General features: G+C 41.7%; 1 protein-coding gene and 1 pseudogene across 3 annotated transcripts in view; one reads left to right on the forward strand and one right to left on the reverse strand.

The window, feature by feature from the left end:
- Positions 1 to 24,004, reverse strand: part of LOC105259318 (paired box pox-neuro protein) — a 67,277-nt gene that overhangs the window by 22,731 nt on the left and 20,542 nt on the right. The window contains exon 1 of one of the 3 annotated variants that reach the window (XM_025414858.1): positions 21,983 to 22,134. The exons of 1 other annotated variant lie outside the window; for it this stretch is intronic. The gene's annotated coding sequence lies outside the window, so the exon portion shown is untranslated. Of the gene's footprint in view, positions 1 to 2,368; positions 2,862 to 21,982; positions 22,135 to 24,004 lie in introns of those variants that run through there. One more of the 3 variants, XM_025414859.1, reaches the window with a different exon arrangement.
- Positions 1,460 to 22,344, forward strand: LOC105259354 (annotated as a pseudogene).

Genomic DNA, 24,004 nt, shown 5'->3' on the forward strand with positions numbered 1-24,004 from the left:
CACGCGCACTCGAATCTCCGCGTCCGGTCCTAAATTTTACTCCTCCGAGTGTAAGGGTGACGTTCAATGTCAATAGGACAGGGGGCGGACGGCGAAGCGTTTAGCGGTCCTTTGTCTCTCGTTCGACAAAACACGCAAAAGACGTTTGTAAGGCGAGAGGTTGTGTAATACTCACAATCCTTTTGAGGAAGACATAATCGTTCGGACACGCGAGAATCTGTACAATCGGTAGTCCCGATGAGTTCCACGAAGATCAAAGTACGTGATCGGTTCGCGCGGTCGCAATCTGCGTCGGTCCTTGGCTGTATTCTTACGCAAGAGGCACGTCTATCCATTCCGCTCTTTCTCTCTCTTTCTCTATTTCTTCCTCGACAATTATACGCTTGAAAACCCTTGTCTCGTGCGAGCCAGCACTGCCGTTTTCAAACGATTTGCCTCCAAATACCGGGCAATCCGCGAAATGCCGGGTTCGATCCTCTCGGAATCTACATCGATCACGAAGGACGCGGAGGTCGGCGATGACCGGGGTACGCATCCGCACGATTCGAAAAGGTTCCAGGACGAGAAAAATGGTAATTTGCAGGTATACATCGCGCGAACATTAGTTTGGAGCCGACATTCGCGTGCTGCTCCTCGTCCTCGTTCTCCTGCTCTCGTTTCGCTTCCATGTAGATCGCGTTTACGTAACAAACGTACCGCATTCAGGTTTAAGAAGTATCTCCTTGCGCAGAGATGAACAAAGCATGCATCGCGTCGGGAAAGAATTAATTCCTCAGGATGATGTAGCACGTCGCGAGCTTTGTCTAATATATAGAGCGTCGAATGACAAATAAACACGAGGGTAACCACCGTGCTCGGTTCCTGTAACGACTCCCCATGGTGTGATTGTACGACCCCCCTGACTCCCAATGTGCTCTTGTGCATCGGGATGTCCTCTTCTCTCGCTTGACGTCGGCGCAGGTTGCGCTTCTTCACGGATCATCGCCCATTAACCATCAGTTTCCGACCCGTTGATTCAAATGTTACGTCGCAGAATTCTCGAATACTTCTTTTATTTATTTTTAGCACCAATTCTCCAAGCAAACGTGTCGCTGAGGAATCGATCTAAAGTTAATATCTAAAAATTCTGGCATTTTTATTTCAAAGAGAACATCAACGACAGATTCACTATCTACGTCGAAATATCGTCAACGCCCTTTGCTGTCTGCGCGGAAACCGTTATAAAACGGAAGGAGAACGACAAAATTTGGGCGATTATTACTTAGCCGCAGGTACACCACCGAACGGAAACTAGGATACGAAATTACGTTACCACACTTAGCTTATCAGATTCGACGTAATAACGACGAGGGACAACCCCCTTAACGAGGAAAAGATCAGATCATTGCGACAAATTAATTTATGGCCATCGCGCGGAATACTTCAAGGAGGAAGGCGTATTTGGCTCCTGGCCTTGAATATGTCCTGCGACGTCCAGGACAGGTGAGCAGTTTCCAACCCTCGATACATCCCCTTCGCGTCTGCCCAAGCTTATCTGACGAATTTCGGTTTTCGGCGTATTTTGGTCGGTATTCTTAGCTATTTTATATTATAAATCTATAATCCGGTTCTCTTACTCGGCGTTTCTTTTCATTAACATAATCGTATGAGATCTTTGCGACACGCAATCTTGATTAATTTGTTTCGTTTCAATGATATATTTTATCCAAGATAAAAAAATCACGTGGAGATGTCTGCGAATGGACGAGACTTTCGGTTCTTTTGCTCCTCTCGTTGATGATCTCGTCTAAAATATGCAGCTGCCGCTACTATCGATCCATCAAAGATCCAAAGATTCCAAAGATATTAGGAACGCGTCCCTTCTCTTTCGTTGATCTAGAGAAAAATCGTCTCTTTTTCTTACAGCTACAACACACCGCAGATTTCACGGCTGCGGCACCTCGATCAAATATTAATCTCATGGATGAAATTGTAATTTATGAAGAGGCGACCAAGAGAATATAAGGAATCTAAAAAAAATTGTACACAAGGCGCACCTATCATTTTTCTAAGAGGATATTAGGACGAGCAGGTAGCCCGACGATATTTCCGCGCTTCTCGAAAATGCGGCGAAATGTCGAGCATCGATTCTCCCTCCGTCTTCCTCTTTCCGGATGCTAATAATGTTTTCGCAAAGTCGAGACGTCGCGCGTTTTTTATTGGTACCGGTTCGCATAAAAGACGTCACGTCGAATAAATTATCATTCGCGAATGCGGCCTTTAATTTTTGCCATTTTTTCGTCGATATCGCGCATTATATTCGTCGTATCAACGGATATGGCTGGCGGCTGGATTAAATTGTTACGTCCGCCCTCTTCCACTTACTTACCCCGTCCGTCAGATATCGAATTCCGGTCGAAGCCGCCTGAAGCAACGTCGATTCCCAGAGTCGTAGGATCGATGACCAACGTGCACCCTCCGTCCTTCGCCCCCTAATCGACCCCTGCTCGCGCGCTCCGTAGCTCTCTTAACAAGGGATGATAGTATCGCGCGGTCTGAGTGGCCCGATGACACCCGCGCTGATACACCCTGGCCCTGTCATTGGTCAGCCCCGCCGGATGGATGGTATTAGAGGGTTTCACCGATTGGCGGCCTCTTTGGAACGCCCAGGAAGGATGCGCAGCTGCCAGGACATGCGTAATCCGTCGGCTTGATCGACGTCGAGGGAGTATAACGTGCGACGTAACGATTATTCCCATAGTGCGCACCACCACATTTTACCACCACCGTGCCTTCCCTATAGACGACACTTGACATTCTGCGATTGTCACCGCCTTTCTCGCCCTTCAACGTAACGCAACTAACGTTGAATTCCAGCGAATCGATTTGAATTAAATCTACGCCGCTCAAAAATTAATTGAGATACCGTCGCACCTAGAAATGTGACGGAACGTCCTTCACGTCAGACAATTTATGATTGGTTTATAGACAAGGATAAAATATTTATCTCCCGACATACGAGTATTGGATCGAGTCGCGAATCTCTTTAGAAAAAAATCGTCGGATCAATAGGTGTTATAGATGCGCTGCAGGTGCTGTTCAAATGTCACGAATGCGTGGAAGAAATCTTTGTTATTTAGACGCGCAGATTCGGAGAAACTCTGATGCTCGGAGCTGTGAGCAGTGAATTTCGATAATTGCAAGCAATTGCTTGAAATCGTAGCAGGTGCCAATGTAATGAGCGACGCTTTGATCTTTGTAGCGTAATTGTACAAAGAATTCGTCCTATTTATCTCGCCGTCTTTCGAAGTATTACTCCAAAGAGCTCTAGGGCAAAACGCAATAGCTAACAAAAACTATTTGTATGATTGAACGTTCTGCTACATTTTTTTTTAAAATACACTTGAAAAAATAACATTATATATTACTCGATAAAGAATACATTTTTCTACGATAAGAAGGTGACATAATAAGCAATTTTAATCAAAGGACGCTTGAAATAAACTGCGACAAATTTATAGTCGAGTAGTAGTTTGAATCAACCTATCGGGGCAACACGCAAATCTACATAATTTAAAACAAAGTCTACACAATTTTGTTCGTCTCGAATTGGATCACTGACCATTTTGTAATTGATCTTGTAGCTTTTTTAAATAAATTTTTTATAAATTCGCGATAAAAACGCGAAGCGTATCCTTCCTTCAGGAACGAGCGGGACAAGAGGCAGGTATCCAGAGGCAAGAGAGCGGAATGATAAAAAGGATGAGGGCAGGCCCTTCTCGCCGATTACCGGTAACCGTGTGCCAGAAAACGGGTGCAAAAACAAACGCGGACGGTGCTTAGCGCAACACCTCGCAGCTAAAGGGAATCAGCTGCGTCGTTATATATTACGCTACCCCGAAATTGTCGAGCGAGATAATGAAACGCGCGCATTTATCGTGAGAAATTACATTGCCGTGTTTACCTGCAATACCTTGCCGCCGATCGTTCGGAGTATTAGAATTATCTCGCTGCCGCGGGTTACGGATGTTTCTGAAATAAGCAAATTGTTGCTCGAGATTTGTTTTTCTACCACTAATCCTGAGAATGATCGATTGCACAGAGAATTTTTAGATTTGAAAGATTTATTATCTTTTTGACTCTTATAACGCTAATGTCGAGAGAAATGACGCGACGCGAGCTAAAGAAATTTTATTTAATATTAATCACTACTGAATTCGTTCAGTAGCAAACAAGGCCAAGAGGGACGAGCAGCCATCGATCTTTCTCGACCGTGTCTAATCGTAAGTAATCTAGCGCGTTTTTGGCGATTTTAGAAAGGCCTTAATAGCTTCGGAGGGATAGCAGTTATTTTTCAAAAAGTAGATAGAATGCATAAAACCACGTCCGCTCACACTTGCTTAAATGTGTGCGAGCGAATTAAAATAAATAATGAAAAGTTGGGAAACACAGAGAGCGAGAAACAGAAGAGAGAATATTATAATAAAATACAAAAAAGGAATCTGCTCTCGGAATATATCTAACATATCTATCTCGTACTCCATACATCTAATAAATTTTTATCTTTAAAGCGCACCAAAAAGTGACCACTGGAGGGTTTAAATTACCAGGTTAAGTGTGACACGCGATTGCGATACGTATCGATGATTCACACACGGACGGGCCGTGCATATTAATGATATTTAGGAGGGAAAAAAAGAGAAGTCTCCCGAGGCACACCTGACTGGGAATTGCAGGACGCGATTGCATTTACGTGTTAATTACGCCGATCTTACATCATCCTTCCTGCCTCTATCTCGTCTCCATCCCTCATCGCCCTAGAGCGATAAATTACAAAATCAGACCCCTTGGTCTCTCGAAGCAAAACATCGCGCGACGCGTTTCGTCTCGTATTCTCGCGCCTCATTATTATATAGGCAGATGCTAAACGTTTCTCCGTGGGCCCGTGTTCCTTATCTTCGCCGCCTTCCTTTTAAAGCGGCGCTCTTTATTTTTTCACGTCGTCTCTCATCCTAGCTCTCGCGCCTGCCACATTTTTAAAACACCGGTCGCGCGCGTGCTCGCCGAGGTTCTTAATGAATTTCTACGCGGCGGACGCGTACAACCGCCACCGAGATATTAATCGAGGATGGATAAAGGTAGAGTAGAGAGCTCGCCTCCTTTGATACGATTTGATACGTTCGCGCACGCCCCGTTCGTTATTTGAAACTTCATCCGGGTATTATTCGTCGCGCGTGAAAAAGAAGGAGAAAAATGCGAGCCGCTAAATTTCGACACCGTCGGAGGCGATTCAAGGTAAATCCAGGTAAAAAGAGGTATCGCCGGGCTTCAATGGACTGTGAAATTTGCATTAACTTTGTTTACGCGCGCGGCGAGCTCTTCTTCACTCGTAAAACAAAAACTCGCCATTCCTCTCATTGCCGCGATACTGCTATTAAACGCTAAAAAGTCAAGTCGGGACTTGTTTTTCGCGCGATTTTTGCTCGATTTCTGTCTGGTAGATCCAGACGGAGATATCGGCCGCGGATAGAAACAAGTAAGGGAAGTAAGACGGCGCTTGCGTTTGCCGATCGTCTGATTTGCGACGACGCGACACGCCCAAAACCTTGCCCCAAAACTTCATCCGTATGTCCTCCAATTTGGGCAAGCAGAAGGATGTGTGCGGCGCGGTGCGTGCCGAATTCGTATCTACATTATCGTCGACATCGCAACATCTTTATGATTTTAATAACGACCTTCCAATTTATCGCATACGTATGCGGACATATGGTGTCACGACGCTCTCTCCGTTTGCGCGATCGCTGCCAAAGATCGCGATCAACGACTAAGTAACGACTAAGTACATGCGCGTCAACTTAATCGGGTGTCAACTGTTCATAAATTACCATTTCTTTTCCCTGATCTCGAAAATAATTCTGCAATTTTTACACATCACGCTTAAAAAAAAATTACCTTGTCTCGAGAAATGAAAACGCGTATTTAAAGGACGGAGGAAGAAATAAAAATATTAATGAAAGAGAGAAAGAGAATTTGTTGTCGCGGGGGAAATTTTTATTTTAGCTCGTAAAAACAAGCGCGATAGATTGATTTCATTCTTTCTGAACTTTGCCGAAGGATGATCGGGAAGGAAAAGCTCGATTTGCGGCGGCACGCCCATCGTTACGTAAAAAATCTCATCCATAGCATTTTAATTTCCGTATGCTATCAGATCTCACAATCAATCCTGAGAAAAAAAAAAAAATATATATATATATATATATATATTACAATATAATTTTAAACAGATTATATTTACGATTCATTCTCTTTCGACCTGTCCGCCTGTTAATTACACGTGACTACTCGGTCTTAATTACTAGGCGACAGTCTCTTTATCTGCTGTTTCAATCTACTCGAAATAATTTCACGTTTAATTATAAATATATGTAAATGTAGAGACATACATTAAAAATATTTTCAATATATTTTTACTTAAACATACAATTTTGTCAATTTGTCTTATTTATAATCATCCGATTACAAATTTAATTTTAAAAATAAATTTATTCAATCTATTAAATAAATTGTGTTTTTTATTTAGAATTGGGATCAGTTGTAATCATTTCAATTATTCACCCTGGTACTTCCTCCCTCTTTTTCTCGAGATGTTTCTTCCGTGCTATAGCATCCGCAGAAACGAACCGATTCCCTTTTTATAAACAGACTTTACCAGATAGACTTCTCGAGACCATTAAAGGTGTCGAGAGATCTGGCGCGCATGTTCTCGGGAAAGACGTTTAATTCATCGCGTGACCTGAGATGCATCATCGAAAAAGCATACGAAAACTATCCAGGAGAAAAAAAATTCAAAAATTCACATGTAAATCATAGCGACAACATACAAATCTCGCGAAAACGACATGCACTTTTAGCGTGTCTTTAATACGTCATCTGGTTTGCTCGCCGAGATTACACAGAGTGTAATTTCGCGTAATATCGTGGACATATCGAGTCCTATCATTACCGATACTTAATTGGATCTCGTGACGCTCCTGATATCATAATTTCATTACTTTTGCGCCAGATTGCATTCACGGAATTTCACTTGGCGAGCCCGCAAGGTGGGCTCGCGTTGCGAAACGTGGAAGCACCTGTGAGCGTCTTAATAAATAATCGTAAATCGATTCGAGAATTAAAAAGGTACAACAAAACTCGTCGTCGGGATGCGTGTAAAGTACGCCACGATTAAATCGTAACCAATTAAAAGATCGCCGCTCGCGTTTTTTAATCACGATTGCAACGACCCCAACAAATCAACACCGTTACACAAGTCACGCATACATCATTTTGCAAATTAGATAAACAGAGTGTGTAAAATACAATTTCATTAGATTTATTAAGAAGTAAAAAATTTGTATTAATTTCCAGACACTCGCAATATGACGTTTATTTGTAAAAAAAAAGACATTTAAGAGATTTTGAGTTTAAAGAGAGCTGTATGTTTCAGACGACTCGCGTGTATTTCCTACTCTGCAATCTCTGAATTCTCGAATTAAAAAATTGCAATTTATTCTTGATACATTTTTGGGCCTCTCGCTATTGCACCTGTTGCTCCCGAAGGTCGAAAGAAGCTCGGTAATTACGAAGCAATCAATTAAGCGAAAGTTCAGAGCTGGACGCGAGCGCTCGCTCAATTATGATGTATGTGTACACATCGTGTTACATGCTGTAGCGCAGATATTGGCACTCGATATCATATAATTTTTAAATTGCTGAAATCACTTATCTGTATCCGCGACGCGCGATTTGCTCCAATTTTTTTTTTACTTTCTCGCATGTCGCGGCTACATTACGTGTACGTGAATCGGCGCAGACATCTACACGAAAGCTCGTTCTAAATCACTATAATGGCACACTTCAACGCGAAAACAGAGTAACGATAATCGACGAAATCGCAATCTAATATGGCATTATTCCATTTCGCTTTCGAATAAAATACAATCTGGGAAATTGAATATTGGAGAAAGATATATTGTACAATATCGTATCAGCTAGTAAGACATTAAAACATTACAATTATACTTCTCTTTTGCTTTAGAATAATTTCTCTTTTTTTGTGTTTATATGTTTTGCTTTTTGTCAATAAAATGTATGGATACAAATATATATTAGAGAGAAATATTTAAATTATCTAATCTTCTTTTATTTCGAGAATAGAATATTTCGGACAAAACAAAAAGGAAATATTCCGATTATCTAATGCAAGGTAATATCCAATGCTCTGCATTTTTTGAGAGAGTTTTAAACAAAAACTGTCTTCCTTCGAATATACGCGCAATCTCAAGCAAGCTCGATAATGCTCCATATAAACAGGTAAATGATCAAACTCGTCGTCCCTTGCAGCAATCATCAATTTTCAAATGAGAGAGGACTAAACGTTCAATCTTACGCACAAGCGTGCAGAATCCATCGAGCTTGGTCTTTGGCGACAGAGGAGCTAAAGCGACGACTCCCTCTCGCTCGGCTCCTCCGTCTCACCTCGTTAAAAGGGACCGCCGTGGCGGTGTAATACCTCATTACATTTTTGCCACGGCGCGTAATGGCCTCTCGATTTACACCGCACGTTCATCCGCTCGTGCTCACGTTCGTCGCTCCGTTAGGTGGCAGCCAATCGAGCCGATGAACCACAGGGCCGTCGTGGTAAACCTCCGGAGCGTTAACCAGTAACCAGTCGCTTCCACAGTAATTACGGGGCTGGGTTCGCGTTCGCGTTTTATAGGCGAACCCTGCGACCGAGACGAGGCGAGACGAGATGGGACGGGACGAGACGACTCACTCGATTATTGCATTACTCATGCATAGGGCTTGGCGCGAGCAATACCACTCGTCCGAGTCGTAAGTGTCCGCAAATTCCTCCGTCCTTCCCGACGTCTATTCTCGTCGATTCCCTCCCTTCCCCGGTCACTCGTAGACATTAAGACGTTTGGGAAAACTCTCGGATGTTCAAGAGTTTCCAATCAATCATCGGGAATAAAGAGTTTACTCTTCGTCAGCGTAAACACCGTCAATTTAAAGAAGCAATTGGCACATTCGGGCGAGAAGAGAAAAAAAAAGCTAATCGACAAAGGTATATCGAGCGTAAGCACGCAGCTGGCGCGAAGGGAAAAGAAAGAACGAAGACGTGCTCGATCTGTCAGACGAATTGTTCGAAGCTAATTAAGAAATCGAACCCGTCCGAGGAGGCGCGTGCGAGAAAGGCAGAGGGGGGCGATTACGCGCGATCGTCGTCGGTACTCTTGATCTCGATTAATCCGATCTCTTCCTCGGACCATCGAGTTGGAGAGATCCTTACGTGCACGCGAGAGATACAGATTAAATTTTTTTTCACCGCTGTCTTATACCGCTATTTCGCCCCAAGGCTCGGCAACGCCGAGAGAAGGTATCCTACCTTCGATAGAACGCGCGACTCGAAAGAAGACGTCAATTCGCTCGCCTCGAATGAACGCGCGACGATCGGAGGGTCGCTCGTTTTCGTCCTAGTCGTCGTTGAGTATTCATAAAGACCCGCGAGCTGCGCCGCAAAGCGGCAAACGGTGTCGCTGTCTCTTTCCCTCCCTTTCTCTCTCTCTTTCTTTCTCCCCTTCTCATTTATTTCTTCACGTCCTCTCTTCTTATTCGCGCTTTAACGCCTCTACGTTCGCCTCGCGTCATGCGCTGATCGCTTTGTCCCTCTCTCTGTCGGGTTTTATGCCTCGTCTCTTTGACTAAGAAGGTTTTTGCGCTGATCCGGCTTCGTTATGGCCTTCATATGAGTTATGCTAATTGAATGCGTGATAACCAGCGACTTTAATTGGAATGTAACCGAGCTATCATGCACGGCCCCCGTGAGCGTCCATTTTCAGGAAAGCTTATCGCGCAAACTATGACGGTAAAAACGACACCAACTTGTGATTAATCGAATCAAAGTCACACGAAACTGTCCAAGAGTTTTCATAGCATGTACGTAAATTTGAACGAGTCTTCAGCTCGATGCAAGACACCGATTAAATCTTTAGATGACAACATCATGAATTTTAAATGTAAAATAACATGAGAATGTAAAAGAAATTTGCACCTTTTAGGTGAATCTGCGTGTTTCTTTCAATTTAAAGTAAGCCCCGTAATATGGTAAACAGACGAGAGAAATATGTGTTACAAATATTTTGGAGCAAATTTACAAATATTCTCCCCGAGAGATCGATTAATTTAATGGCTTAAGAAAGAGGAAGAGAGAAAGTATATCGCTATTCGTGATCACCGCCTTAAATTATGCGCACAGATGTGGCTGGCGATATCGAATCTATCGATCACAATCTGTCGTAAAATCGCGCGCGGCCTTGCGTGCGACGCGTGTGCACTCTTGAGGAAGGTGAACCCGTTTAAGGGTGCGCATGTTCTCACTATGTAAAAATAAAAAAAAAATCAAGTCTCAAAAGGACTGCGCCGCTGCATCTCTTTAATATCGTTGAGCCGTTTGCACCTGGTGCTGCTTTCTTGTCACGTCGGCGAGCGAATATTTGAAGACCGACATCTTTAACTGATAAACGATCGAACCGGGTGCTAATGATAATGAATTTCAACAAGAATTAAAAAAAAATCCTAAATATGCTTTTCTTATCTAAAAGTGTAAGATGTCGAACACAGCCGTTGCCCACCCAACGTGGAGAATAATTCGCTGAATTTCGACGATTTCGAAGAGAGATTTCCAGGGTGACTTATTTAGCTGAACCAACAGGTGAGTCTATAAGATCGCGAAACGAATTTTTATATACTTTGGAGCGGCAAAGTCTTTACAAACGTTTGTAAAATGTATTCAAATATGCTTGATTCTCTTGATCGTCGATTAATTCTTTTAAAACAAACCTAGAAAGAGGGAGAAAGGGACAGCGAATAATTGCTGCGCGATCATCGGTGACAAAAAAGCGGGTAATTGAGTCATTACACGGAAATGCGTAATAAAGGGCGCAAGTAATTTTTCCGAGTATCGCTCCTCGTGCCTTCTCATCACGATTGGCTTTAAATTATCCGTATAGCTACCCCCCCGGTTTAAGTACGCGTCTCGGTAGGTATGCCGCGAAGTCAGAGAGATTCTCGCTTTTTGTCGTCTCATCGGAGCGGATCGGGACTCGTGCTCGTCGTCGGATAACATCGATTTCTACCTGTCTTTTTCCGGCGCCCGTTTAAGGGACGCGGTCCAGATTCCGATTTCAGTGTCGGTTGTCGACCGACGCGGCGTCTCTTTGTCTCGAGTCGGATCTCGCGTATCGCGTCGCCCAACAGCAAGAGTCCCATCCTCGTAGATGCCGAATAATAAACGCCCGGATGCGAAGCAGGTGGAGTGTAAAACTCGTGTTGCGATGCGCACACGTGGCGGGCATAAATCCTACGATTGCGATTGCGGATCGACAAAGATCGAGCGCGAGCCTCGAACGAGTCGTGATGCATCGAAGATCGTGCAAGGTAATCGGCGCTTCGCTCGGCAATTCGTTCGTCGATGATGACTTATTAAGGAACACGTACGGTCAATAGACGCACTGATAACGATAATTAATTGTAATCGATATTTTATTGAGGCGTCACGCCATTATTTAGATCAACGATGGCGATTATACGTGGCAACGTAACGCAACCGGCGTAATCATTTAATGGAGCACGGTCGATTCTTCGCGACGTGTAATCTATCGATCGCGCATCATCGCATCATCGCGAGAGCAACGACGAGAAGCTAATTAGAGATATTTTTTCCACGTCGAAAGCGCTAAATTCCGCAGGCGGCATTAACAAATGTAAGCAATCACCGTAATTAAACGATCGCTTGTTTATGCGAGTCCAACAACGTTCGCTTCGGTTTAATGCTCGAATCGCAAATCGAAGGCGAATGTCCCGCACAGAGTAATACCACCGCCAACAGAGTTGCGCGAATTAATTTACTAGCCAATAAAATGCAATTTACGTGTGACACACGGTTTACAACGAGCAGCATCGACTTTAGGTACATCGACATTTTGAGCAAGATTTTCTAACACGATCGCTTCAACTCCTAGGAATTTCATCACATCCGATTGTTGCCTAAAATTTTCCCAATTTTTTCAAGATTGGATTTTACTTTTGGCTTATTATAAAATTTAAATTACAAGAATCGAGTTACTGATTATTTTTATCCCTATAAAAAATATTTATTTTGCAGCCATTTTCTCTGAAATTTCATAAACTTTATTTTAAATAAAAAATTAAATCCAATGTCCAGTTGGGAAAATTTTGAACAACAATTGTCCGCACTCTTTAAACAGATTATAATATTCAATAATTTTTCACGATAAACTTGCACAGGTTTAATAAAATCGGACAAAAGAGAAAAAACATTTCAAGTCGGAAAACCATGGTTTACGCGAAAATGTATATTTATTTTGCCGGCCATTTTCTCTGAAACGTCATAAACTTTATTTTCAATAAAAAATTAAATCCAATTTCCAGTTGGGAAAATTTTGAGCAACAATTGTCCGCACTCTTTAAACAGACTATAATATTCAATAATTTTTCACGATAAACTTGCACAGGTTTAATAAAATCGAACAAAAACGAGAAAAAACATTTCAAGTCGGAAAACCATGGTTTACGCGAAAATACGCAAACTACGTATCCGGGGTGCTCCTCCACCGCTGCAAAAAGTTACATCGAGCGCGAACGATGTGTCGTAAACACAGATCACCTTTATGGTTAATACATTATCACGGTGACGTGTAAGTAATAATGTTTCGTACGATAACGCCAGATGCGCCAATGTCACAGTCCATGGGTCGCGACGCACGCCGCGGGGGTTCCATATAGGTCGTTCTTATTGAGAACCATTCGTGTGCGATTCCCGCGGTTCTCTAAACGCGCATCCCTCGCACACGGGCGTGCGTGCGTGCGTGTGTGCGTGCGTGCGTGCGTGCACGATGCCATTACGCGCGCGCGTTACTTTCCCGCGATGACCGCAAAACTACCCGCGATTAATAATTACGCCAATTACGCCATTAAGCTGTTTATACAGGCGGTACATCGGATCGACCGTCGAGGGTCGAGATTACGTAAAACGCTGCAAAGCGTTGCGCTTTATTCTCCTCTAATAATGGTACTTATATATTTGTTGTAACGACTAAGGATGAAAAAGGATGAAATCTCTGAAAAGTGATGAAAACGACGAATAAAAGACCTCCCGAAAAGGCGTTTCCCGAAATTACGGGCATTGAAATTCTGCCCTCGTGTCCACGGTGGCTCTTACAAGCATTGCCTACACGCGCTGCCTTTCGTATCCTCTTTCGTATTTTATTGTTAGCATCTCCGTCCAGGGTACATCCAGGGTCGAGTCATTGACACGGCGGGGTAAAATCGCACGCACGCTCGAGAGACAATTTCCGGGCGGTGGTGGGCGAGGGGCGGGAGAGGAGGGAGGGAATCGCTCCTTAGGCGTTTCGTAAGAATTTCGCGTCCGCGGCCAGATTCCAACGACTGGTTTTACATCGAAACTGCAAATGGATAGGGGCCTAAAATATGTCGGCCCAATTTGCCGGTGTCTGCTTGCCTCTGGGCCTGCCTGAGCGACCGGCGAGATCTCGGTTTCCTCTCCTTCTCGCTCTCTCGTTAGTCGCCCCAAGCTGCGCCCCTTACACACGCGTACTTTTCCCTCCTTCTTCTTTCCTTCCTCTCCCATCCGTCTTCTCCTTTTCCCTCTTTTTGCTTTCCGACTTGTGTTAAGGGAGACGTATGCGGTACCTCTCCCTCGGTGAATTCGGGTTTGATTGGCCACGTACAGGTGCTCTCGTAAGGGACGCGCAAGTACGGCTAAGAAGGACGGCTTGTCGCTGATGGCGAAGTGTATGCGTGTCCCGGAAAATCTCGGTTAACAGATTTACACCCAAGTGCATTGCGTGTTTGTTCGTAACAGGACTCGATTTAATATCGAGGCTAATTACCAAAGGAACGTTTCCATTCCGCGAGATTCCACGAAATAAATTATGCCGCGCTATATAAGCATTCGTACTTGAAATTCGACGGACAATCTTCTCGAAAAAGTGGTTATACGAGAAGCGTTGAAATATAAACCGGATTTTATACTTATGACTCTATTATGGTTTTGCAATTAAATATATATCAATGTGTGATAATCGAAAAGGGGTAGTTGCGAGAATTCTATAATAATTACTTGTTGAATGACATTTAGCGAATGTATGTCAAATAAACAAGCAAAGTGTTTTTGTTATTTAACATATAATTATTTTTCGCCAAATTTTTCAAAGGAGAAAAAAACGAATTTTAATTTTCTCGTCTGATTATTAAATTCTGTGCATGAGAGAATTGGCTTGAATCGCAATCCGAAAAGTCTTATGAGTCTAATAATTTTAAATTATAAACAAGTAAAAATTTAATTTTTGCAATTATTGTTTAGAAATAAAACTTAATAAGAGAAGAAATTTTAATTTATTTATGCAATCACATTAAATTAAATACATTATACGCGATAAAAAAAATAAATGACAAACATAGCATGATCTGAAGAGAATGATTAATGGAAACTATAAAACACAACTGCCGAGTTTGCGATTAAAGAGGATATGAAAATGTTTGGTATTTTTTTTTTAAATTTAAACTGCTGTTCTTTGTATTATCTGTACTTCAAAAATCTTAATTCGCAAAATGCGCTGGGTGTAACTTATCAGAACACGATCAGCTGGCACGATTCGATTGGTATCTTTTGTACATCCGTCCGATAACAATCAATTCACGACGTTGTCATTTTTCACGTCGGACCTAGGGTATCGAGCCTCGATGTAAGAGGGTAGATGATCGAGATTATAACTTTAAATTTAGATCGGCAATGTATCCCTGTCATCTCGTAAATTCAAGTGGACTGATAGTGACCATAAAGTCACCGTAGATCTCACCGCCAAATTTTCAAGACTGGATAGAGAGAAATCAACAAACAAGAGTACAAGATAACTTTATAAATCTTAAAAGGTATGATCGGAATTTATTACAAATTAAAAGTCGCCTGATCACCTTGATATCACAATGGCCGCTGATTGAAGAATCGATTGATTATGCAATCCTTTATAAAAAGCGAATCAATACCGTTTATCTCATTTTACGAGTAACAATATATTTGCGCTTGATATATTGCGTATATAATTTTTTATTCTATAGATTTATTACATCTTAATCTAAATGTTACTATTATTATAAATGTATTAAATGTTACTATTAAATGTTACTATTATTCTCTCATCATGTGTAATTATTTTGTTGAAAAAAATTTCCTTTTTTCTCTCATTAAATCATTTTACACAAGAAAAATTATTGCAATTCGGATAATATATTATAAATATTCCTTTTTGTTTCTAAATAAGAAAAATAAATTTCTCTTTCAGTGATTCAAGAAGCAGTTTGTTCAATTATTTGCTCATTGGATCTTTCGTTCTTTTTCTTTCTCGTTTTCTTCACCGTTCTCTTTCTACTGCTGCAATCGCGATCGAGGAATTAAAATTGTCCGAACTCGTCACGCGGCTTACAAACGTGTAGAAAGAAATTATTGGCGGATCGTGGTACGATCAATTTCGAGGAGATTGTACAAAGCGCGTTTTGTCGAACGGTCGAAAAATGATACACATATATATCATGTTGCGAGAATCATCCAATTATTGCACGGGGAAAAATATTTACAGCTTGATTGGATAGTTAAGATGTTCTACTCACGTTTATATGCATTCTCAATCATAAAAGTAAAACAATTTTGCTCGAGGATAAAAAAACAAATCAAACATCACGAAACGTTTATCAAAAACATCCTCTGCAAATATCGTCTTTTTCCAAATAGTATTTTTACAAACGTTCAAAATAATCTTTTTTTCTTGATTGCTATAGATTTATAGAAAATATCATGTTACTGCTAAAAAAAGTTATTACTTAGTTTATCTTCATATAAGTTATAAAGTTTCTAACGCGAAGAATATTTTCTTGATAGTTTTGAAATATATTCATCACAAGTTGTAGAGAAATTCTCATTATTAGATATTTAAAAAGGAAAAAATTCCTCTTTCTTTAAGAACATCTCATCTGTCAATCTTATATAACAAGCAAATGGAAAATTCATGTTTCAATTTAATATTTAATTAAATATTCTTAGTTTGAGTGCTACAATTCAGAGAATATTTCAATACATTTGACACTTGTGATGAGTTTGTATTAAAGAAAATTGCGGATACATAAATTTTTCTAAATATATATATATGTATATACTTAAAACAAATAATATGCAGTTAAATATAGTACATATCTTTCTGCAGATAGAAAGCTTCCGTATCTCTCGTTGCAACGCGTGACGCCGCCAAGCGGGATCAATTAAATTAATCGCGACTGCGAAACCGACCGCGCAATTCTATAACGAAATCGTCCAATTATAGCGCCAGAAGAAGGATCTTTATCAGTTAGTTAAGACATTTTACCGGTCATTCTCATAAACGTTGAATCACGATCGTATTTCTCACTTTGGATGAACGAGGGAGAGAAAGAGAGAGAAAGAGAATACAAGAAGCAGTTTTCGCACTCCAATATCTCGTAATGTGCCTATATAAATAAGTTGCACTTTAAAGTCGCGTTTTAAACGCGAGAGTAACATCATCGTCGAGATCGGTTCGATTACCGTAGAAAATTGCATGCTAACGCGAGCAGACCGGGTGCAGGGGGAACCTAAGTGATTTTCAATCCGCGCCGGGAATGACGTAATTAGATATACAATGTTGCGATTTAATTCGCAACCGTGGAGGAAGCAACGTTTATCGTTTTATCGATGTAGCGTGCAACGCGATTTCGAAACTTGCTCTTTCCTAAATTCGACCCTTTAGCAATACTCGTATTCGTTAGGACTCACACCGTTCCTTTATTGTAATCTTAAATCTCCGCTTAATTTCGGATCGTTATCGATAAAAGTTATAGGATTAATTAGCTTAATTGTTTGATACGACGAGTGAGAATGCCTCTCTGCTCTCGGTTGTGTTTTATTCAACGCGACAACTCTGCATCGGAAATCGCGCAAATCACGCTGCAAAAATCAGCCAATTAAAACATGGAGAGGATATAGACAGATATCGAGGAGATAGGCCTGACAGTCTCTCTATATCTACAGAGTGTTTCTTAATAAGTGCGACAAATTTTAGGAGATGAAGCTTTGTCGAAAATTAAGGAGGGTTTTTCACATAAACATTAAAGTTCTAATAAAAAATTGAATAGGGGTTGCTAGTTTCATCCTCTTGTAACAATACAGGAGGCTGAAAAAAATATTAATAAATAATCTCTTTACTAGTAGAAAATATCGACCTAATTTCATTTCTTTAACTTGTTCGAAATTTGAGAAAATGATAAAAACCTAATTTTTATTCCCATTTTTGGAGAAGTGTAACTCACACAGGGAGCCATGCTTATATGAAAAAGCCTCCTTAATTTTCGACAAAGAATCATCTGCTAAAATGTTTCGCATTTATTAAGAAACACCCTGTATACATAAAGTCACAAACCACTTTATAGAGACGACTCTCCTAAAATGTTGTAAGACAGGCGTGTGTTTGATTCTGCCAATCGCAACCCGATGCATGCATGATTCGCGACCGATCCTCCCCCCGTTCGAACTTTCTATTTATTCCGCGGATGAAGACGGGTTTAGCTTCTGTCGCAATCCCCGATCTCTCGAGCAAAAATCAGGTAAATGCGCAAAGTCGTCGTAATATTATGCCTTTTCGAGAATTCGCGCTTTGCGTGCGCTTTGCGAATTAACTACCTACGCGTACGTAACTCGCGCGGTTTCACCGTGGTAAGAAATTATAAGAGTGTATAAAAAGAGCCCGCCGCCGAGATACCTGCGGTTGCGCAACCTAATTAAAAAATTAAGAGCAAAGGATAATTTAATTCGCCTCGTTACATAAAGCCGCCGTTCGCGACGGGACATTCATCGAATGAAACGCGAGGGGGAAAATCACGGAGTCGGCGCCTTTTTATCCGGCGGTTTTATCGCCTCTCTCTCAGGCCCCAGAACCGTTCCTCATGAAAGAAAATCATCCAATTACAGATACGGCGCCTATCTCTCGGATCTTTCGGATGGCTCGGGCGAAAGAGCCGCGTGCACCGAGGGGGGACCGAAGGGAGGAAAACGAAGTAGAAAGAGGGAAGGGAGGAGGGCAGGAAGGGGTGTTCAATTATTTCAATCGAGCGCGACTGGAGTGCGGTATGAGGGGTCGGTCGCGTTTCGAAAATGGGTGTGAACACTCGTGACAACTTACACAGTGTTATCTGGTAGTAGCAGAATGCGCTGGTAATCCTTCGGTAAGCCTCCGCTAAGCCACGAGGATCCACGTGCCACGTGATATATGATACACCTCAGGGGCTTACCCTTAACAGCGCCAGACACAGTTGCACGGAAACGCGGTACTCTGTGCGGCTTATTATTTCGATTCGGGTGAGTAGATTGTAACGCGAAATGTATCTCGGTATCCTCACGATCGAAATCTAATTACGCTAATTAATTAATCGTGATAATCGGATCCGAATTGTTTCAAGAATTGAAAATCGCATAGTTTCACTTGCAATTAATCGATATGAATCGAAATGAAGCGTCGGCTTGAAATTTCGAGTGCGGGATTGTTTGTATGCGATAATGCTCGAGAGTCAAATCATCGATAGGTTAAACCGTCGTTAACCGAGGGGTGCGTGTGAAGGGTGCCTACGAAGGGTGGCGCGAAAGAGAACGTGACCCTGGCGCGTGTCAGATCGATCTGCGGGAAAACATATTTAGAGCGTTTACACTTGGTACACATATATCGAATCGATTATTTTGTAAACACAATACGGCACTGGTGTGTTTTCTCTCTCAAAGGCAATTTCGGGATTCTTGGTGGTCGGTCGTAAATCTTTGAAACATCGAAAAAGATGGAGAAGGTATCCGTATAATGTCTCCTTATTAAATAAAATTACTTTAGATAATTCTACGTTGCTAATATTGTAATATCAATTCTTGCTTCCCGAGAGATCTGTTAAAATCATAAATCTTCCCACCGGTGTAATTTAAAAGATAATCAATAGGATTTTTTTTTCGAAGATTATCAAGTAAAAATCGATTTCGTATAATTTCCACCATTTCAACACGTGTTTCGAAAAGTGAGCTCGATAAACATACTCGTATTTTGCGTAAGAATTGTCGGGAATTTTTATAATTTGCCGATCATACACGGTTTATTGCGGATGGGTGCGCGAACACGAGATCGGAGATATTGCGTCTTGACTCGGACGACTCACAGAATCATATAGGCAGAGAGGTAGGTAGATATTCGTCGTGTGTGGGACGTAAATTTCGGGTTTTTCAATCGTCCTCGTTTCCTCACCTGTGCTTATTATGATATCTTCGAACGAACGCGTTTAATGCGCTGAAACTCGACCAAACATCCTTCGTCGTAAACTCCGAAGGTGGTCCATCTCATCAGCGATCACGCGCACCATCGTATTATATAATAACGAGCAATAATAATAATCAACGTATGTCAAATTGATATCTCGTTTTTTAACAATTTCGCCGCTTTTCCTCGCTTCCTCTGGATTCTCTGAATTGCGATCGCGCGTCAACTTTCTACGAGTGTAAATTCATCAGCTGAGAGACAAATGTGTGTCAATGTTAAATTGATATAAATCTAGTCGTCAAATTTGAGTGAAAAAAATTGAGATTCACGCGCGAAATTATTTTACACTCGTTTGATATTCGAAAAAGGAGTCATAGAGAAATATGTGAAATTTCACGTATTGTCTTAGGACACGAGAAGATTGAAATTTATACGAATTTTACTTCCTTCTCTCTGTCTTTTCTCGTTCCGTTGCTTTTTCCGCAAACTTTTCTCTCGCCTAACGCAAAGATCTTTACTTAGACTTCTCGCAAGACATGCGTGCCAATTTCGTGAGAATAATTTGCAAGGCGTTACACGAGTCTCCTGCAACAAAATTGCATACGAACGGCTTCGAACGCGAGGCAACGAAGAGAGATATTGCGAAAGGTACGCTGGCATAAAAGGCGAAGAGGAACCGAGGTGAGAAGATCGAAGCGAGAGTTCGGAACCTTTTCATTTGTTTTACTGTGCCCCCGAGCGCGATCGGAATCGATAGAGTTATTTTGGTCAGGCGAGCACGAGCTCGATCGTAATGGACTACAAAGCGAGCGTGTACTCTTGTCTGAATTTATCTTTTTTTTTTAAACAAAATTTGGTTTCAGATTTAAAAATCTGGTTAGATTAAAAAATTTTAAGATTAATTAGATTAGACCAAATTTATCGGCAAAGGCTTTTCTATTTTTATTCTCAAGCGCTCTCTTTTATTCTTGTAAAAAATTCTGTCAACACGCTACCGTGACTTTCTCACCAAGACAAGCGGATCGGCTTGAAATAAAAACCATATTATGCGACCTATATTATATCTATACCGTGCGATTGTCGAGCGAGGCGACTGGGACAGTGCAACGTTGGGCACGTGTGCGACCACGTCATTAGGACCACCCTTCGCGGTGCATTTTTTCGAAAGCGTAATGGCGCTTCGTGCGCGGAACATTTAGCCCGGGCCCACGGTAAATTGTCCCGAGCCCCGGAGGTGCGACTGCAAATGACACCGGCCGGCAACGCGTCCCGCAAAATTGCGACGCTCTAAGCCAAATCTCCGCCAGTCCGATGCGAATATTCGCACGAATCTTCTCGCACGCTTTCCTCAACGTAACACCGGCGAGAGCCGGTGGCTTTCGGGATTCTTAAAGGGCCCCTGTCGAACGGGGGCGCAATACATTTGCGGCATTTATCGGACGCACGGCAACGCAAAATGACCCGCGAATTACGCGCGCGGCTAACACTAGGCCGCTGATGCAACAACAATAATGTCTGAAACTACTCCTCGCATGCCACGATACATTACGAGGCACTTGTCTTAATAACAGTAATAATATTAATAGCAACGCTAATAATCTTGTATTATCGGCTGTATTGTACGAATCGCTCGGCAATTCGTTCCGTGGAAAGGAACAAATTTTTGTACTTGTACTGTGTGAAAACGCACTCCGCAAACATTATGATCCTGCCATTTCCCTGACGTAATATTAATACGACATGGAGGAAGAATGCTAAGATTAATAAACCTTGTACTCTTATTTTACAACAATTAATCTTTTTTCCATGAGCGACATTTTTTTAGCCAATTATGTGCACGAAATAACGATGCTAAATATAATTTCTTTAGTTCCTTCTTTAATAAAGGAGGAACTATAAAAAATCATTATATGCCATCTTTTCTCTTTTAATAATAATGTTACGTTATTCGCACATGCGCAAATTTAAAAATTAATTTCTCAATTGGAATAAAAAATGCATCTGCTAAAAGAATAATAATAATTTTGAAATATTACTAAAATTATAAAGTAATAGAAAGTAATTTATAATCTTCGTTTTAACTTTCAAGATTCAAAAACAAAATGGCATATGACTTTTTTTCTGACAGAAGATATTTAATACATTATTCACATACCCGCAATAACCTTTAGTAACGTAGCTTACATTTATATCATTTTTTTTCAAATCTGATCGAGATATTAATATACCATTGTTTTAACATAAGATATATAACATTTGCAATTTCTAACAAAATAAATCCAAATAATATCATTTATATCAATAATTTGAAAAAATAAAAAAGGAAGAGTCATTATATGCTATCTTTTCTCAATTTATCCAAATTTTGGATATTGTGACTTTAAAAACACTCAAGATGGACACTTTTGTTATCTTGAAGAAAATGCAAATATAACTACTTACTAAATATAAATACTTTGAAATCTTCTCAAAGTTTCTATTATATGATAAATCGATGTATTAAACTGATAGTAGATATTGAGGGTATGCTAAAACTGATAGCAATATAATAGTCAAATGAAGAGTACCTTTACAGAACGTCGAAAGAAAACAAAATGGATTTTTCTAGCGGAAGCTGATGAGGTGGCCAAATATGCCAAAAACTGTGCGAAAGAGCAAATCATTCCTAGCAAGTTGGATGTCATGGCGGTACCTCCAAAATTCGTCAATGCAGATGTTCCTAAACAATCACCAAATCAGATATTATTCTTGACGAATCTACCAGATGAAACGAGTAAAATCAATATTATCAATATTATCGATGTTATTCAACCAATTTCCAGACTTTAAAGAAATGTGGTTGATATCTAATCGACACGATATCGATTTTATTCACACATGTAATATATTCGTGCGGCCATACATTTCTAATATACTTATTCTGACCTAAATCTAAGATTTAATTTCGACGTATATTTAATCTTTTACATATTTTTCTCTTGGACGAAAGAAAATACGACCGTTTAATCATTTAAAAATCTAAGTAGACACGTGTCGCAATGTTCTGCGTGACCAAGCGGGGCACGTAACCGAAAATCTCGTTGGTTTTAATAAGCAGGTCGGTCGGGTCTCGTGTTCGCGGCGGAAGCCGCAAAGAGACGCGCGAGCACAGACGGACGAACGATTTTTTGACATAACCATAGTCTCGGCACGTCACGGATAATGACTCTTGAAATCGGCGCGTTCCTGCTTCTTCTTCTAAGGCCGCGCCACGAGAACGAGGCGACGAGAGGAGGAGGAAGAGGGAAAAGGGAAAGAGAGGATTATACGGAAAACCTATACCTGGCCGCAGTCCTGTCCCGGCGAGAAGGCGTAAACGCCTCTCGAGACCCCCGTCTCGTCGAGGGACATTCATTTCCTCTACGAGTTTGGTCGAGGCAGACGCTTGTTCGACACGGCCAACTTGGTGATATCGGGGAGACAAATCCGCATTCCTCGTCGGGGAGGACGCGCTACGCAAGAAGCCGTCGTCGCGGATCGATCGAGACGCACACACGCACATATGGCGGGACAAAATGATCGGTGGCGACAATTTGTGTCTTTGAGTGACGAGATCCCGCGGTTACGGCTGATGTAAGGATTTCTTACGCGACCCGAGGATCTTCTTTTTCCCTCGTACAATCGGAAACGGGGGAGGGGGACATAAATCCAAACGCTTCGAGAAATACTAACGAGTTTAATCGATTACTATTGTTAAGAGATCGACGATCTTTCGTCGCGTTCGGATTTGCATTCGAAGACATCGTTAGTCTAGATTGTAAAAAAGGGCGTGAACACGTATCTAAACCGATATCGGCGTTGCGTTATCAATCGTTAACCTCCCTCCTTCGCCTGACGATCCTAAGTCGCACCCGGAGCTAATTTGCATAGGTTTCGGAGCCGGACGTCCGTCGCGCGTATATATCGAGTCGCGAAAACACATTACGGTAGAATGCCAAGACGATAAAATGTGCTTCGCATCTAATCGGCAGACGCCAATCGTAAACGCCAATCGTTTGTCCTCAAATTTATATCTAACAAATCGCAATTACGATCGGGGACACGTCCGCCGCCTCGCATCGGGGCCTCGGATCAGCCTCCGATCTGCCACGTTTCCTTCCTTCTCTCTTTTTCTCTCCATGCGATTTATGAAAGCCACCGGGTACGAGAGGAGCTCTTGGAAAGTCAATGCGAAATTTGAGGGTACCGCCTACTTGCGCTTAGATTGGTTGGTAGAGGCATCCGATGCACCTATTACCAGCAGGACAACGCATCCCTATCTCCCTTTTTTCGCCTCGTTGCCTTTTTGCGTGCATCCATCGCACAGAAGGCAAGAAAGTAGAGTAAAGTTAAATAGAGTAGAGAGTAGAAAAGGAGAGAAAGACCCCGAGAGGTGCTTGGGGAGAAAAATATTTGGAGCGGGGAGGAGGGATGCGCTTCGATCTTTGCCTCCGAGGGGACAGTTGCCGCCGTTTGTGTTCACCTGCCTTTGAGAATCTAAGCGCACGAAATCACGAATGCCTATTAGCCAAAGTGTGTCTCGATCAGTCCATGTCCACAGCATGCGGGGC

The sequence above is a fragment of the Camponotus floridanus genome, unplaced genomic scaffold (genome assembly GCF_003227725.1).
Source record: "Camponotus floridanus strain SB8 unplaced genomic scaffold, Cflo_v7.5 scaffold9, whole genome shotgun sequence".
NCBI lineage: Eukaryota > Metazoa > Arthropoda > Insecta > Hymenoptera > Formicidae > Camponotus > Camponotus floridanus.